At 51.9% G+C, this 19,045-nt stretch overlaps 1 protein-coding gene across 3 annotated transcripts in view; it reads left to right on the forward strand.

Annotated features, from left to right (window-relative positions):
• Positions 1–16,142: 16,142 nt before the first annotated feature.
• Positions 16,143–19,045, forward strand: part of PCGF5 (polycomb group ring finger 5) — a 169,227-nt gene continuing 166,324 nt past the window's right edge. For 2 of the 3 annotated variants that reach the window (XM_075348753.1, XM_075348756.1), the window contains exon 1: positions 16,143–16,249. The gene's annotated coding sequence lies outside the window, so the exon portion shown is untranslated. Of the gene's footprint in view, positions 16,250–16,657; positions 16,682–19,045 lie in introns of those variants that run through there. The other variant, XM_075348755.1, reaches the window with a different exon arrangement.

Here is a 19,045-nt window from a genome sequence, read left to right on the forward strand (position 1 = left end):
GAAGAGATGTGAAGTGTAGGGCCTGGAGGGCGCAGGGACGCGGGGGCAGCGCTGTGCCTTGCGGCACTGTGGTACTCACTCAGCCTGAGACACGGACACAGTTTGTACGGTAAACCAACGGCTGGTAGGACGGTCCCACAGACGGTTGCACCTGCACTCCCGGTAGGTGACGGTGACGTCTCTCTTCCTTGCACCTGTTTGACTGATGGTAGCGGTGGATTCCCTCCGGTTACCCGCTCCCCGACTGCAATCTGGGCCGGAGGAGCTCTACACTTTGCCCGCAGGCGCTGGCCCTGGGGAAACTGGTGCCTTGGCGGTGGCGGTGTCTCCCCGGTAATGGTCGGGCTGTTGCCGTCAATCGGGACTTTGTTGCTGGGGGATCTGCGTCCCCTTCGCTGACGGATTCGGCAAATTGGGCGACTCCTAGCCTTGCCGGGGTCCGAGAGGCCCCTGCCCTGGTGCTGACTGTCCTTCGGAACACTGCTCCAGACCACCGGGCACACAGCCAACGGGGTCCTTCCAGGAACTTCCAAACGGTCCCCCTCCGGACAGTCACCGCCGTCGCTGACCTTGCTGTTCTAGCCCTACACACAGCTGGGCTCTCAGGCTCTGCGCACTCTCTGCGCTCTCTCCACTTCTTGCTTTCCTCCTTTTCCACTTTCCTTTCCTTCACTTTCACTTCTGGTTGTTTACTCTAGCCCCTGCCTGGGCTAATCTGCTGTTCACTCGTTCATGTCCCTGACAGTTCTCCTGCTCCTCCCTGAGCTTTCTGCTTCTTTACTCAAGCCCTGCCTGGGCTAATCTGCCTGGTTACTTCCTGCCTCCAGAGTTGTGAGCTCCTTGGTGGGCGGAGCCAACCGCCTGGCCCACCCCCTGGTGTGCATCAACAGACTCTTGGAGGAAGGCAACAAGGATTTCTGGTTAGCAGGTGTGCCTACCTGGAGTGTGGGGTGTAGTGGTGTTGTTATCTGTGTCCCCTGGCTTGCCCAGGGCGACACATAAGCCTAGCAAAAAGAAGGATTTCGGTTGTGCCTCAAACCAGGCATTCGTAGCAGCCATGGTATCAGAAATGGTGTGAAATTTGGTACCCTTGAGGTGTTTCTTCAGGTTTGGAAAAAGATGATAGTCGGAGGGAGCTCTATCTGGTGAATAAGGTGGGTAGTCAACTAGCCGGAAGCCCAGCTATGGCAGTTTTGTCATGGTCGCTTGTGCAGTCTGAGCAGAGGCATTGTCTTGCAGGAACAAAATTCCTTTAGACAGCTTGCCGCGCCTTTTGGCCTTCAGAGCTGCCTTCAATTGGTCCAAAAGTTCAATGTAATACCCTGTATTGATGGTGGAACCCTTTGGAAGGAAGTCCACTAGCAGCACGCCCTCCTTATCCCAGAGCACAAACGCCATCACCTTAGTGGCTGATTTTTGCAGCCTGAACTTCTTTGGATGAGGAGAACCACTGTGCTTTCACTCTTTTGACTGAACCTTGTTTTCAGGGTCATACAAATAAATCCAGGTCTCATCAGTTCTTATCAGTCCAGAAATGCTGACAAATGGACCGGGAAGTTTTCATTCGCATGCTTCTCTGATGTGTTGTCAAACATTTTGGGGACCCACTTTGCAGAAGCTTCCTCATGTCCAAATGTTCATGGATAATGACACAAACACGTTCATCCCCATGATGTCAGCTATTGCTTTAGCTGAGATCTGTCGATACTCTAGTATGAGGTTGTGCGCAGCATCGACAATCTCCGGAACAACAACTACTCTCGATCATCCAGGACGTTCCTCATCATTGGTGCAGAAAGGGCCCGTTTTAAATTTGGCAACCCAGTTCTTAAATGTGGAATATGAAGGGCATTGATCCCCCAACGTCTGCGACATATCACCATGAATATCCATCACAGACTTTCCTTGCAGAAACAAGAATTTTATGTCTCCTCTGCTCTCAGTTGCTTTGAATATCACATTAGACTCCACCATTTTATTTTCCCATGTGCGTAGAACACTGTTGCCATAACCAACAAACACAAAACTTTGAAAACATATATTAGACACATAAGGCTTTCATGTGATGTAATATTCGTATAACTTGGTTGTTGTACTTCTACTTCTATAACCCAGGGTTTGATACTGTTGCTGCTTTCACCACTTTATGGAGTCAACTTTTAATGGGTCTTCATATTTGTAATATTATCAATTGAAAAAAATAAAATGTTATTGCATTTTTAGCATTGCATATTTTGTTGTTTGCTAATATGGACCATAGCAAGCTGAGCCAATGACTTCTATGGAAGAGTTTTATGTGCTTGTCCTGTAACATGTTCAGTGGTCTCTGTTCAGGAAGAAGGAGGTAAGTTGTGAAAATAAACCAGTGGTGGAACTTGTCTTATCTTCTGTATATATTGTGATGGGGTTACTCACTCTGCTTGTTTTCTCAAGGTAGCAACAGGAACACTTTTTTTTTAAAGTCCAATTGATTTATAAAATAGCACATAAACCACACTGTTGGAAATATACCACCAGCCTTCCTTCAGCCTCACAGGAACATACATATGCTTTAGACTACGTTTAACACATGGTACACGTGCACAGGTTTGGATACACTTCTCAAGTATCCCAGTGGACCTATGTCAGCCTCCACTCATTGACTCTGGAAAGAATTCATACAGCTTTGCATGACGTACCTCCCGGAGGTTTCACAAACCTCCATACACTGACCCCAGTCAGATGAACCGAACCCCCCTCTTCCTTCAGACGGTCCCTTCGAGAGGTGTCTCAAACTCTATCTACAGTCTCGGTTAGAACAATCCTCCCTTTTCCTTCGGATAATTCCTCCTTGGAGAGATACCAATCTCCCCACACTGCCCATGTGGCAAACAAACCTTCTCCATGTCAACATGTGAGACAGATCCATAGGCAGATGTATGTGGATAGCCAGACCCGCTCATCTCTCCAGCCATCTGTAAAACCTGGCCCTGGTATGCCTTAACAAGACCTGTGGCACTACAAATACCAGAACGTACATCCAGGTTTACATCACTTCTGTGATACATACCATGTTACAATATATGTGTTACCTTTTATTGTAGCTTGCCTATGATCATAAGATGACTACTGAAAAATGATCTTAGCCTATAATGAGCCTCAGTAATGCAACATTTAACATTTATTTTAACTATGTATATATTATTATCATTATTATTATTATTTATTTTTATAGTGCCATTTATTCCATAGCGTTTTACATGTGAAAGGGGTATTCGTAATAGGGACAAGTACAATAATCATAAACAATACAAGGCACAGACTTGTACAGGAGGAGAGAGGTCCCTGCCCGCGAGGGCTCACAGTCTACAAGGAATAGGTGAGGATACAGTAGGTTTGGGTAGAGCTGGTTGTTCGGCGTTATATCAGACTGAGGGTTACGGCAGGTTATAGGCTTGTCGGAAGAGGTGGGTCTTCAGCAGGCCCGGCCTGACCATAGGGCAATTTTGGCAAATGCCAGATGGGCCGGTCCCTGTAGTGGGCCGCTCTCTCCTGTCACCGCTGCTGTGCTCAGCAGTGTGCAAGCTGGGCACTACTGTGCGCACACTAGCTGCAGCAGGACCAGGAGACAGCATGCTGTGCCGGCCCTGCTGTGTGATAGTGTGCCCGGCATGCACACACTAATGAGGAGCGCGGCGGCGGTACCGGTGACCACAGCTTCCTCCTTCCTATTCAAATGTATTTGCGTCTTTCAGACGTAAATACATTTCAACAGTGTGCCAAGACTGGGCTCCGCCCCCGACGTGCAGCAACGTGATGAGATCAGCACCTTGCTGACGTCATCACAGTGCTGTGGGCGCCACACTGGACGCATTAGGCAGCGGTGGGGAGGGGCTGAGGTCACATAACGGGGGACCTTTGTGAAAGAACACAGCTTTGTGAAAGGCAGAGGGAGAGGTAGGAGTGTGAAGTGATGGGGGAGTGTAATTTGTGTGCGTAGCGGGTGCATTGTATTATGTCTGGGGAGGGGGTAATGGAGGGTGCACCGTATTGTGTGTGTGTGTGTGTGTGTGTGTAGGAAGGGATAATGGAGGGTGCATTGTATTGTGTGTTTGTGGGGGGAGGGGGTAATGGGGGGTGCATTGTATTTGTGTGTGTGACAGACCTGCAGGAGACCGGGAAAATGACCGGTGGAACCGTAAGCGACCGGGACAGGGTAGTGGCCCGCCGGAACCGAACTGGGGAGCCAACTGGATACCGGAGCACCAAGCAGGGTACTCAGACCCAGTACAAAGCCCTGAACCGACAGGGCCGAGTCGAATCAACTGATTGCGGGCTGGACTTAAGGACCTACCCCACACAAGTCCCTTTAGAAGACAACAGCCCAACCATACAGGATAAAGCCACCGCCAAGGCATAGAGACCCAAAGGGCCAGCGTCTGCAGGCAAACGGGCTCCTCCGGCATATACAAGTCGGGGAGAGGACTACCGGTGTCTAGGCATAGGAGTCAAAGCATTTATACACAGAGGTGCAGGAGAAAGGCAGAAACCACCAACCTAGTCTGGAAGAAGCTGCCGCCGGCTGCGGGCCCCGTTCATCACTCCGTTTGGTTTACCAGAGACTCCAGTGTCTTGTGTCAGAGTTAGTACACCAGTGCCATCAGGCACCGCACTGCACCGCATTGCACCGCAACACTTCACCCTGCACCCCGGCCCTCGCCTACCGGGCCCCGGGACCAACACCCCCTACCCACGGAGGGGTCAACACCTAGCTGTGCCATTACATCGCTCCCGGGAGCTCCATACCTTCACTGCAGCGGTGGTGTCCATAATCACCACAACCCGTGGGTGGCGTCACGAACTATCATCCCGAATCAAACACCCAAATCCACGCGTGTAGCAGCAACTCCCTTGCAGAGCGACGTGACCCCCGGTTCCATGAGAGGCTCGAGCCACCACTCGCAGTACAAGCACAGATCCGAACGGCTTGGCGGTCGCAGCCGAGCCCGCGGGGCGGTACAATTGTATTAGTGTGTGTAGGGGGTGATGGGGGGTGCATTGTATTTGTGTGTGTGTAGGGGGGTGCATTGTATTGTGTGTGTGCGTGTGTGTGTGTGTGTAGGGGTAATGGAGGGTGCATTGTATTGTGTGTGTGTTTGTGGGGGGAGGGGTAATGGAGGGTGCATTGTATTGTGTGGGGGGAGGGGTAATGGAGGGTGCATTGTAGTGTGTGTGTGTGTGTGTGTTTGTGTAGGGGTAATAGGGGTGCATTATATTGTGTGTGTGGGGGGGAGGGGTAATGGAGGGTGCATTGTATTGTGTGTGTGTGTGTGTGTGGGCTAATGGGGGTGCATTGTATTGTTTGTGTGTGAGTGTGTGTGTGTGTAGGGGTAATGGGGGTGCATTGTATTTGTGTGTTTGAGGGAGGGGTAATGGTGGGTGCATTGTATTGTGTGTGTGTGTGTGTGTGTGTGTGTAGGGGTAATGGGTGTGCAATGTATTGTGTGTGTGTGTGTGTGTGGGGGGGAGTGGTAATGAAGGGTACATTGTAGTGTGTGTGTGTGTGTGTGTTTGTGTGTGTAGGGGTAATGGGGTGCATTGTATTGTGTGTGGGGTTGAGGGGTAATGGAGGGTGTATTGTATTGTGTGTGTGTGTGTGTGGGGGGATTACAAAAGAGCAGTTTGAGGGGGAATAAATAATAATAAATGGGCAATATGGGGGGGACATTATGGAGAGAGGCAGTGTGGGGCTATATAACAAAGAGAGCAGTGTGGAGGGGACATTATGGAGAAAAGCTGTGTATGGGAACATTATGGAAAGAGGCAGCGTGGCGGTTTATTAAGGAGAGAGGCAGTGTGGGAGGTATTTTTGATAATGGCAGTGTAGGGGGATATTTTGTGAAGGAAGCACAGCAATTATTTATTCAGGGGCACAGCATGGGAGATATTTATATTTATGGGGCAGTATGATTATACTTTTATTTTTAAAGGTGCTGTGTGGGGAAGTGCTGCTGAAGGAGAAAGATGGAGGTTTTCAGAGAGCAGTGGGTATGGAACCTCATCATGACATCTACACTGCGTGGAGACAAAAAGGACGGGAACAACTCAGGAGATGTCACCTATAAAGGTACCTGGATGTAAATGCTTATTTGTGATATTGCCTGCTTCTTATCAGTATTGTGGTTCCTGTATGGTCCGCAGTCTGATAACAACTCCCAGCATCTCCTTACCATTGTTAAGGACAAGCTGGACGTTGTAGATTCCGGAATCTTCCGAGCCGTCCCATTGATCTGCATTGTAACATACAGAACGTTTTCCGAGTGGAAAACACCAGAAGAATGGAGCGGTCACTTCTTTTAATCACTTGGTGGTTTTAGAAACCTGAAGTGGGTAAAAGATGCTCAAAATCCTGATCCTGTGCAAAGCGAGTAGATGCAGATGGTCATTCATGGCCAGTATTTTTCATAGTAGTTTCCATGGTGGGATCTGCCCACAAAAATTTCATTTCATATTCCCTAAGTGGTACTCACCCAAAGTTATCACCAGTGAAAACAACAGCTTCCCTTGTGATGCCCACCACGGCTACAGGAATCGCCTCCTCCTTGGGAATTAACACCACATCCCACACACAGGAACACCAGCCACAAATCCTAGTCGCCCCCCCGTGGCAGCCAGGACACACCAGTGGGCGGGACCAGGCGGATGGGAATGCCCACCTAGGCGTCTTGAGGTAACAAGGGGTGGGAACCAGAGAGTTTTCAGACAGAGTCAAACAGTGAGGAGTCTGACAGAGGAGCTGAGTGGTCGGGGTTGGAGCCCTTGGACCACGGGAGAACCGACTAGGTGGCAGACGGCAGTGTAGGGCCACAGGCGATGGAGGACTGGTCGCGGGAGACCTGAAGTGGACCGGGGCAGGGTTGTAGCCCGCCAGTACCGACAAGGGGAATCCGGTCCAGAGGCCGTGCACAGGCGGGGTACCTGGACCCTAGGACGAGGCAAGCTTCAGGCCCCTTGTTAATTGACCAGCGGGACAAGGTACCAGGCCTTGTTTCTGAAGAGAGAAGCCCAGATAGAGCAAACCGGCAGCCCAACGCGGGGGATAGGGTGTCCGCCAAGAACCCATTAAATTCCACGGGTCAGAGTTTGTGGGCAACGGCTCCCTCTGCGTACAAAGCTGCAGGGGAGCGGATTTCTCCCGTTCCCAGCGGGTTTAATCGACACACAGTAAGACACAAGTGCAGGAGGAAGGGTCCCTACCTTGCTAACCCGTGTGCGAGACCAGCACACCTCTCCAATGGCAACCGGCATCCAGCCTTGGTTTACAGTACAGACTCTGTGTGAATTATTCCCAATCGTGAGTACACCAGTGTCATCCGGTCCAACCTGCCGACGGCGCCCCAGCACTGCTCCCTACCTACACCTGGGCCCCGAGACTACACCTCCCCTAATCGTGGAGGGGATATCATCTTGCTGCCCAACACCATCAGTCCCGGACACTGGCCCCAAGAGGGCTACCATCCCATCACCGCGACGCACGGGTGGCATCACAGACAAAACCTATCTCCCCTGTAAATACCCCCTTTTTCACTGTTGCGAGGATGGGCGGTTGCACGAGCCCCGGGTCCGGTCACCACTCGAGCCCCCAGACAGGATCCCGGACCCGAGCACCCTTGAGCAGCCCCCTTTGCCGCAGAGCAGGCGGCACCCGCCGCAACACCCTGATCCCCTATCTGTAGAATAGGTCATGAATATTACTTCAGGGGGATGTGATTTTGTATCCCTGCCCATCAGCTATGTGACCGCAGCATTATATGGAGAGCAGCATCCTCTTCATTATCTGCGAGGCCCAGCTCTGTAGGGAAAATAGCGGCTTCACCAGGTCCTGCTACTAAGAGCAATAAATAAGCCTGAGCTGTAATACTGGACGCAGCCGTGGCTGCATGTTATATGGTCGTGTTACACAATCTACAAGTGCAGAAAGATATTACACATTCAACACGTGAAAAGTGGGCCTGTGCACCCCCAAATGCCAGGGCTGAATTTTAGTCCCAGTCTGGCCCTGGTCTTCAGGTTCCTTTTGAAGCTTGTCAATGTAGGTGAGAGTCTGATATGTTGTGGCAGAGCATTCCAGAGTATGCGGGAGGCACGGGAGAAATCTTGGATGCGATGGTGGAAAGAGGAGATGAGAGGGGAGCAGAGGAGGAGATCTTGTGAGGATCGAAGGTTACGTGCAGGTAAGTACCAGGAGACAAGGTCACAGATGTAGGGAGGAGACAGGTTGTGGATGGCGTTGTATGTCATAGTTAGTGTTTTGAACTGGAGTTGTTGGGCAATGGGAAGCCAGTGAAGGGATTGGCAGATATGTATATATATATATATATATATATATATATATATATCACAGACCAAAAGTTTGGACGCACCTCCTCATTCAAAGAGTTTTCTTTATTTTCATGACTCTAAAAAATTGTAGATTCAGATTGAAGGCATCAAAACTATGAATTAAAACATGTGGAATGAAATACTTAAAGTGTGAAACAACTGAAAATATGTCTTATATTCTAGGTTCTTTAAAGTAGACACCTTTTGCATTCATTTCACTTTGCACACTCTTGGCATTCTCTTGATGAGCTTCAAGAGGTAGTCACTGGAAAGGGTTTTCCAACAGTCTTGAAGGAGTTCCCAGAGATGCTTAGCACTTGTTGGCCCTTTTGCCTTCACTCTGCGGTCCAGCTCACTCTAAACCATCTCGATTGGGTTCAGGTCTGATGACTGTGGAGGCCAGGTCATCTGGCGTAGCACCCCATCACTCTCCTTCTAGTCAAATAGCCCTTACACAGCCTGAAGGTGTGTTTTTGGTCATTGTCCTGTTGAAAAATAAATTATGGTCCAACTAAACGCAAACCGGATGGAATAGCACACCGCTGCAAGATGCTGTGGTAGGCATGCTGGTTTTGTATGCCTTCAATTTTGAATAAATCCCCAACAGTTTCAGCAGCAAAACAACCCCACAACATCACATCTCCTCCTCCATGCTTCACGGTGGAAACCAGGCATGTAAAGTCCATCCGTTCCCCTTTTCTACAAAGACACAGTGGTTGGATCCAAAGATCTCAAATTTGGACTCATCAGACCAAAGCACAAATTTCCACTGGTCTAATGTCCATTCCTTGTGTTCTTTAGCCCAAACAAGTCTCTTCTGTTTGTTGCCTGTCCTTAGCAGAGGTTTCCTAGCAGCTATTTTACCATGAAGGCCTGCTGCACAAAGTATCCTCTTAATAGTTGTTCTAGAGATGAGAAGGTGTGTCCAAACTTTTGGTCTGTACTGTGTATATATATATAAATATATATTAAACATAAAAAGGGCTTAACAAAATAGTAGGTCACTTTTGTATGCTTTTTTTCCCTTGTGATGCACATATAGCATTCAAAATCTATATTTTCATCTATCATCCCCTACTACACAACCCACTAAGCTCCCCCTATTCATTATGTGTCGCCCTGGACAAGCCAGAGGCCACAAAGAACAACATCACAACACCCCACACTCCCTGCAGGCACATCAAGGTCAGACACAAAACCCTTGTTGCCTTCCTCCAGGGGCTGATGTCCACACCAGGGGGTGGAGCCAGGCGGTTGGTCTCCACCCACCGAGGAGTTCACAGTCCTGGAGGCGGGAAAACCCAACAAGTCTAGGAGAGGAAGGGAGAGGAGGTCTGGAGAAAGGCAGACACAGACTGGGGCCTAGGTTGGAGCCTAGGGCCCTCGAGTAGAGAGTCAGGCAGACCGTAGTGGCCGTCTGCAGGGAGCCGGGCAGACAGTTGGTGGAACCGTAGGTAGCAGGTGCTGGGCGGTGGCCCACCAGTACTGAACCGGGGAGCCAGCTGGAAACCGGAGTGCAGGAGGAGCGTACGGAAGGTGCAGGAAAGGACTTACATTACCAACCTGGGGTCAGGGGAGAGACACCGCAGCCAGACAGTTGGTAGAACCGTAGGTAGCCGGGGCTGGGCGGTGGCCCACCGGTACTGAACCGGGGAGCCAGCTGGAAACCGGAGCACAGGAGGAGCGTACGGAAGGTGCAGGAAATGACTTACATTACCAACCTGGGGTCAGGGGAGAGACACCGCAGCCGCCTGTGGGACCCGTCCATCCAGCCGTTTGTTTCAGCAGAGACTCTGTGTGTATCATTGGGCTGAGTGAGTACCACCGTGCCGTGCGGCACAGCGCTGCCCCTGCGACCCTGCACCTCACCAGGCCCCGCAACCCGCCTGTCATCCGTCCCTACCCCATCACCGGGCCCCGGGACAACCAACCCCCTACCCACGGAGGGGAGAATTAACAACAAAGCTGCTCCCTGTCACCGCTTCCGGGATCCCCGTCCAGAGCAGCGGTGGTGTCCACAAAATCACCACAACCGTGGGTGGCATTGTCGCGGGCGGAGGAGGGGATGCCGCGCTCTCCCACTGCTCGGGTCCAGCTGCCGCTGCGGCTGCTGCGGCCTGCTGCTGCTGCTCGGTGGCTCGAGCGATGGGCCGGATCCCGGGGACTCGAGCGGCGCTCCTCGCCCGTGAGTGAAAGGGGATTGGTTTTTGGGATAGTTTATTGTCCGTGATGCCACCCACGGTTGTGGTGATTTGTTGACACCACCGCTGCTCTGTATGGGGATCCCGGGGACTGATGACAGGGAGCAGCAAAGTTGTTGGTTCTCCCCTCCGTGGGTAGGGGGTAGTTGTCCCGGGGCCCAGTGATGAGGTGGGTGATGAGGGATGGCGGGGCCGGTGCAGGGCTTGGTGGGGTGCAGGGACGCGGGGGGCAGCGCTGTGCCTTGCGGCACTGTGGTACTCACTCAGCCTGAGACAGGGACACAGTTCTCGGTAAAACACACGGCTGGAAAGACGGTTCCCACGGACGGCTGCACTTGCTGTTCCCCAGTAGTTGACGGTAACGGTCCCTTTTCCTGCACCTGAGATGATGATGGTAACGGTTGCGGCTGCCGCTCTCTCCCACCCAAGTAACCTGGCCCTGATGCTGCCCCTAAAACCCAGGCAGCACCCCTTGACCCCAGTCCTGAACCAGTTACCCGAGCGGGATCTGTCCTTCCCCTCCAGAGGGTAGCCACCGGTTCCTGTGGTGGCTGGGCCCCAGCCTGCTCCACTGCGGGCCCTCCCTCCAACCTGCCTCTCCGGAGGCGGTGACGGTTTCTGCAACAACAGATTTTTATTTACAACCCACTTAACGTTTGTGGTTGCCCTGCAAGTTCACGGGCTTGTCCATAGGAGTTCCTATGCAGCTTGATGGTCCCCACGGGGACAACAATACCGGCAACGGCCGGTTTCAAATCACAGGTGAATCAGGTAAATCCTCGGTTCCATTTACTTATCATCATTTGCAAAACTTTAAACAGACACACTGGTGGTCCCAACGGGGACTGTGCAAGGGTGCTCCGCTGCCCTTACTGTGCACTTTCGTCCTCCTCACCCGGCTCTGGGTGGAAGAACACGGGCACCAGCCCCTCCAGCGCATAGCAAGCGCGGCGAGGAAGGGCCGCCCGACACCCGTTGTTTCCACTCCGGGGGATGTAAGTGGCCTCCGTGCCCTGCAGAGCGACGACTCCTTCATCTTCCTCCGAAACGGACTCGGTGTCAGGCCTGGAATCACTATCGTCCGTCTCTGCGCTAGGTGGGTTGCTGCCAGCTGCCGCAGCTTCCAGGCGTGTCACTCTCTCGGCCACTGTCACGAAGGGGTGTACGCCCGATGGACCAGGCGCAGCGTGGTGCACGGGCAAGGAGGACAGAGGTGGTATGGGGGCCAGGGGTAGACCGGGTCCCTTAGCCGCAGCGGCCGGTCCCTCGGGGACATAGGGGCGTGGGTCACTCACCAGCTCCTCCATCATGGCCTCCATTCCATACACTCGTGCAACTGCAGCTGCATCCTCCACCTCCGCGGTCCACTGTTCCATCAGCCGGCAGATCTGGTTCCGGTAGTGTCGGCAGATCCCTGCCGTCCGGGCCCTCAGCCATGCCGCTGTCCCGGGCACCGGTTCGGTAGCCTCCGCATAGCTAGGGGGAGCGGACATTCCTTGCAGCGGTCGGCGGATCGTGGGGTCCCAGCGTCCTTATCTGTATAGCCGCGGCTACATGCGACCAGTTGCCATTTCGTCCCCCTTAGCCTCTTTCCGGCCCGTCCTCTATCGGGGCGGGGTCTTGGCCTTCGCGCCTCCACTACTCGAGAAGACACTCGAGCGGGAACTTTTCGCGCCAAAGATGGCGACGTCTGAAATTTTCTGGCCGGACACCTCCGGCGGTCACAAGGCGCACCTCTACCCAACGGCAGAGCGGTAAGATCCTGTTTGTGATGCCAAGTTGTCGCGGGCGGAGGAGGGGACGCCGCGCTCTCCCACTGCTCGGGTCCGGCTGCCGCTGCGGCTGCTGCGGCCTGCTGCTGCTGCTCGGTGGCTCGAGCGATGGGCCGGATCCCGGGGACTCGAGCGGCGCTCCTCGTCCGTGAATGAAAGGGGATTGGTTTTTGGGATAGTTTATTGTCCGTGACGCCACCCACGGTTGTGGTGATTTGTTGACACCACCGCTGCTCTGTATGGGGATCCCGGGGACTGATGACAGGGAGCAGCAAAGTTGTTGGTTCTCCCCTCCGTGGGTAGGGGGTAGTTGTCCCGGGGCCCAGTGATGAGGTGGGTGATGAGGGATGGCGGGGCCGGTGCAGGGCTTGGTGGGGTGCAGGGACGCGGGGGGCAGCGCTGTGCCTTGCGGCACTGTGGTACTCACTCAGCCTGAGACAGGGACACAGTTCTCGGTAAAACACACGGCTGGAAAGACGGTTCCCACGGACGGCTGCACTTGCTGTTCCCCAGTAGTTGACGGTAACAGTCCCTTTTCCTGCACCTGAGATGATGATGGTAACGATGGGTTCCCACCGGTAACCCGCTCCCCGGCTTGGATATGGGCCGGAGGAGACCTACTTTGCCCGCAGGCGCTGGCCCTGAGAAACTGGTGCCCTGGCGGTGGCGGTGTCTCTCTCCAACGGTTGGACTGTTGCCTTCAATCGGGACTTGGTTGTTGGGAGACCCAGAGGTCCCCTTCACTAACGGATTTGGCAAATTCACGGCAACTCCTAGCCTTGCCGGGATCCGAAAGGCCCCTGCCAATGGTGCTGACTGCTCTTCGTATACCGCTCCGGTACCGCCGGTCCACCACCCGTCCACGGTCCTTCCGGCAAACTCCAAGCAGCCTCTCCTGCAGACAGTCACCGCCGTCTGCTGACCTTGCTGTCTCAGTCCGGGGCACACACCCGGACCAGCTTCAGGCTTTACAAACTGTCACTTTTTACTCCTTCTCTCAAGCTCCTCTACTACTTCCCTTCCTTCTACTTCCACTAACTTTTCTTATCTGCCTGGTTCTCCCGCCTCCAGGGCTGTGAACTCCTCGGTGGGCGAAGTCAACCGCCTGGCCCACCCCCTGGTGTGGACATCAGCCCCTGGAGGAAGGCAACAAGGATTTTAGGTTAGCCATGGTGTTCCTAACTGGGGTGTAGGGTGTGGTGGTGTTCTGACCTGTGACCCATGGCTTGCCCAGGGCGTCACATTCCCCCTTAGCAAAATGCAGACTGTCCGCGGGCTGCCCGTCCAACACCGGTTTTATTTTCTGAAAAGATATAAAAAGACATGACATACAAATAGAATAACTTCATCCCACATCGGGAGGTTCATTTCTTAAACGTTGCAAAACGGTAACATTAAAACGGTTGCGGCTGCCGCTCTCTCCCACCCAAGTAACCTGGCCCTGATGCTGCCCCTAAAACCCAGGCAGCACCCCTTGACCCCAGTCCTGAACCAGTTACCCGAGCGGGATCTGTCCTTCCCCTCCAGAGGGTAGCCCGGGGACTGATGACAGGGAGCAGCAAAGTTGTTGGTTCTCCCCTCCGTGGGTAGGGGGTAGTTGTCCCAGGGCCCAGTGATGAGGTGGGTGATGAGGGATGGCGGGGCTGGTGCAGGGCTTGGTGGGGTGCAGGGACGCGGGGGGCAGCGCTGTGCCTTGCGGACCAGCTTCAGGCTTTACAAACTGTCACTTTTTACTCCTTCTCTCAAGCTCCTCTACTACTTCCCTTCCTTCTACTTCCACTAACTTTTCTTATCTGCCTGGTTCTCCCGCCTCCAGGGCTGTGAACTCCTCGGTGGGCGGAGCCAACCGCCTGGCCCACCCCCTGGTGTGGACATCAGCCCCTGGAGGAAGGTAACAAGGATTTTAGGTTAGCCTTGGTGTTCCTAACTGGGGTGTAGGGTGTGGTGGTGTTATGACCTGTGACCCCTGGCTTGCCCAGGGCGTCACAGCGTCACGGACAATAAATCCCCAAAACCATTCCCCTTTTCACTCACGGGCGAGGAGCGCCGCTCGAGTCCCCGGGATCCGGCCCATCGCTCGAGCCACCGAGCAGCAGCAGCGGCAGCTGGACCCGAGCAGTGGGAGAGCGCAGCGTCCCCTCCTCCGCCCGCGACAATTACTATGTTTATCATGGACAGCACACTGACGCCATCCTTGTGCCTTTTGTGATTTTGATGAGCCCATAGACTTGTAGGGGTAACTGATCAGTCAGTTTGCAAAAAAACCCCCATAAAAAAACAAATAAAAAAACACGGACATATGAACTGTCCCATACACTATAATGGATATGGTTCACGCATGCGATGCATGATCATTTGTATAAGATCTTATGCTGATCTGAGTCCTCCTCCTTAATTTACATTCAATTAATAGATTTTAGGGACAGAGAACATGGGCGTACCCAGCGAGGGGCGGGGGCAGCAGCTGCCCCCCCTAGAAGCAGGGGCACGCACCTATTATGACCTGTCTCTGTCAGGTAGCGGGTGCGTCAGGCAGTGCGGGTGGTGAGGAGAGGACAGGGCGGCATGGTGCATTGGCACCCGCCACCCAGTAGTACTGCAGGGCAGGCTGAACGCTGGTCACGCAGCCGCTCCTAGTAGGAGCTGTAAAATCCCGTCCTTAGTGCCTGCTGGCCGCTCTGCACTGCAAATCAGCACAGCGGGGACTGGACTGGAGGGATGACATTGACATCATCACTCTGCGCCCCGTTGTGTCGAGTCCTGCAGTGCAGAGCGGCCGGCACAGTCACTGGGGAGACTGCTGGGAGGCTGAGCTGCTGCCACAAGTAAAAAATGTAAATATTAAATCAGACAGTCTGGGGGTCTGGGGAGCTGTTGTATATGATGGGGGGGGCTGAATATGGGAGCCCTAGGGGGGCCTTATATGAGATACAGCCCCCCATAGGGCTCCTATCATGTGAGCCCTATGGAAGGGCTGTATATGATATGGGGGCCCTATGAGGGGCTGTATATGACATGGGAGCCCTATGGGGGGCTGTATATGAGATGGGAGTCCTATGGGGGGCTGTATATGAGATGAGAGTCCTGTGGGGGGCTGTATATGACATGGGAGCCCTATGAGGGGCTGTATATGACATGGGAGCCCTATGGGGGGCTGTATATGAGATGGGAGCCCTATGGGGGGCTGTATATGAGATTTATATGAGAGACAGCTACTATTGAACGATCTTTTAGTACCCTTCGAAGGGTAAAGACCTGGCTCAGAAGTACAATGGGAGAGGACAGACTGACTGGGTTGTGCTTGATGAGCGTCCATCGGAAATTCTTCAAGGAAAATCGGGACTGGATTGAAACAAAAGTTTTGAACACGTTTTCTTCAAACCCAAGAAAAATGATATTAGTATAAGACATGTAATCAGAATAAAAATCTAAATTTATTTGCAAGCAAATAACTGTAATAACTAATAAAGCACTGCTATAATTACATTTAATTCTCTCAAAATTTTCGTTTCATTCACCTTTTCCGTTCTAATATTTTACAACCTGAACGGCCATGGCTTGCCCCCCTAGTTTTGATCCTGGGTACGCCCATGACAGAGAATAAATCTTAGAATGAGAATACGTTGCCGAAGGAATTACAAAGAATGCCCCAATTTTCTAATGTCAGGCGTGATATATTCTGCTGTGTTCCCCGAATCCGTCCTGTAGATTTCGGCTTTTGTGGGAACTTCTTGATGTTGGAGCTCGTCCTCGCTCATGGCTCTGATAAACAGTCCCTGTATCTTTAATGCAGAGCACGCCCACAGAGAAGTCACACAGCTCCAGCCCAGCAGCGTGAATTGTGTGTGTGCTGCAGGCTCTAATGAGGAAACACCATGATACACCGCACACTTTCTGGCTTTACTAAAGATTCCGGTAAGTTCCTGGTTGCTTTATCCCCTCGTATTCTTCCACCGAGTTCTTGGCCGTGGTTCTTTGACATTCCGGTACACAGGACACATTCACGTGTCGGGGAGGATGAGCGTACAACCTTCATTCCTATTTGCTCTGCTCATGTTTCATAACAAACTGCTGGGCTGACGTTAGCGCTGATCAGTGACGCACACGTTACAATGGATGCAGAATGTGGTACAGTGTAACTTCTATATATACCATATATTACATTGCAATTGTATCTATTTCTGTAGGAGGAAGAAGAAGATAATAAGTCTCCATCTCAGATGCTGACGCAGGTCCTATGTGTTGAGCTTCCCGAGCCCTCTGTGACTTGGAGGCAGCACAATCAGTGGATGCTGCTGTGTGTGCTGCCGGAGGCTGGTACAATGGGCTGGCTTATCAAGCAGTGAGGTATTAGTAGCCTGAGAGCTGTTACGTAAGATGCCAGTATTACCATAGAGGATCCATGATTAGTGGCGTATATACCCATGCTGCAAATTTTCACCTGAGCCATGAAGCAGCGTAGTCAATGTCACTCACTACACGTTGTACGTGGGCGGTCTACACTACAAGAGGGGAGCATCTATCTGCATGTTTCCTACATACTGGCTAACACGGTACAAAGATATATTTTACTTGTTTCCTACATAGGCACTGACACTCAAAGGGGTTTTCCATACTGTACATGTGAAGCGTCTATGAATCATATCCCAGCACAGTTCATGAACTGCTTGTCACATAGTATCTGTAGAATGAGAAATGAGAAAGTGATATTTAACCATTTTATTGCTAAATGTAACATTATTGTTTTCTGTCTATCGAGGCTGAGGTTGATTGTACTTTTAGGAGTTGAGTTGGTGCGAATCGATTGGCAGGGCCTGGTCCAACTGCCAGGTCGGTAATTAGTGGCAGCTCGACAAAAGCCCTAAAAATTGTCCGATAACTGACAACATCCGCAACTCATATTTGATCAGTCGACCTCACATGACGTCATTTGTGCATCACACAACACCAGTGACGTCACACCATGCGTGTAATCAAAAGAGGGTCCGGGCATATTGCTAGGTAAGAAGCGATACTTACGGCTACCATCCAGTGGCCACAGGTGCCACTGACATGAATATCTCACCAGATGTTGGTAATAATTAGGGATGATCGAATACCTCAAATTATTCGGCTTCGCGAATATTTGACGAATAACTCGCCGCTATGCGAATATTCAATGCGCAATGTAAGTCTATGGGAAGCCTGAATAGTAGTTCCGAATAGTTGTTATTCGGGTTTCCCTTAGACTTAGGCGGGCTTTGCACGTTGCGACATCGCAAGCTGATGCTGCGATGTCGCACGTGATAGTCCCCGCCCCCGTCGCACATGCGATATCTTGTGATAGCTGGCGTAACGAAAATTATAGCTACGCCAGCTTCACATGCACTCACCTGCCCTGCGACCGTCGCTCTGGCCGGCGACCCGCCTCCCTCCTAAGGGGCGGGTTGTGTGGCGTCATAGCGACGTCACACGGCAGGCGGCCAATAGCGGCAGAGGGGCGGAGATGAGCAGGATGTAAACTTCCCGCCCACCTCCTTCCTTCCGTAGAGCCGCCGGCGGCAGGTAAGGTGAAGTTCCTCGCTCCTGCGGCGTAACACACAGCGATGTGTGCTGCCGCAAGAACGAGGAACAGCATCGTACCATCGCTGCAGCAAAATTATGGAAAAGTCGGAGCTTGCAACGATGATACGATAGCGACACTTTTGCGCTCGTTTATCGTATCATCTAAGATTTACACACTACGACATCGCAAGTGACGCCGGATGTGCGTCACATTCGATTTGACCCCACCGACATCGCACCTGCGATGTCGTAGTGTGCAAAGCCGCCCTTACATTGCGCATCAAATATTTGCGAATAGTGGCGACCAATTCAGAAAATATTCGCAAAGCCGATATTTAAGGTATTTGATAATTCCTAGTAACAATCCCATCCAATCCACCCAGGCAAAAAAAAAATCAAACCATAGATGTGTATAAATTAGGATATGTGTAATAATAACAAATGAAACGGAAAAAGTATTGAACACATGAAGAAAGAGAGGTGCAAAAAGCCACTGAAAGTCATGATAGCAGCTGAAATCTATCAGTAATTAGAAAGCAATCCTGCCCTTAGTGAAAACTAATATCATCTGGTTAAACTGATAGCCTATAAAAAGGTGTCTCATTATCAAGGTGCCACACAAGAAACATCACATGATGGGTAAAACCTGTGAGCTGTCACCTTATTGATGTAAAACATACTGATGACATTGGTTACAGAACAATTTCTAAACTACTGAAGAGTCCAGTGAGCACTGCTGGGACTATAATATGGAAGTAAAAAAAAACATACCATATTTTTTGGATTATAAGGCGCACTTTTCCTCCCAAAAATTTTGGAGGAAAATGAGTGCGTCTTAAAATCCGAATGTAGCTTACCGGGAGATGGAGAATGGGCGCTGTGCTGACTGCGGTGGGCACTGTATGGAGCAGGGTGGTGCGGCGGGTGAGATGCTCTGTCAGCGGTGTGGGGCTGTGGTGGCTGCGGTGGGCGCTGTGTGGAGCAAGGCAGTGCGGGGGTGAGATGGTCTGTCGGCGGTGCTATCTTAAAATAATGCCGCCAGGAGTCGGCGTGTGTGCAGATGGAGCTCTCAGATTGTCATTGCATTGAGGGCTCAATCTGCGCAGGCGCCGATTCCGGGCGGCATTATTTGAAGATCTAACCGCTGATACAGCATCTAACCCCCAC

Source organism: Anomaloglossus baeobatrachus, chromosome 5, assembly GCF_048569485.1.
Source record: "Anomaloglossus baeobatrachus isolate aAnoBae1 chromosome 5, aAnoBae1.hap1, whole genome shotgun sequence".
NCBI classification, from domain to species: domain Eukaryota; kingdom Metazoa; phylum Chordata; class Amphibia; order Anura; family Aromobatidae; genus Anomaloglossus; species Anomaloglossus baeobatrachus.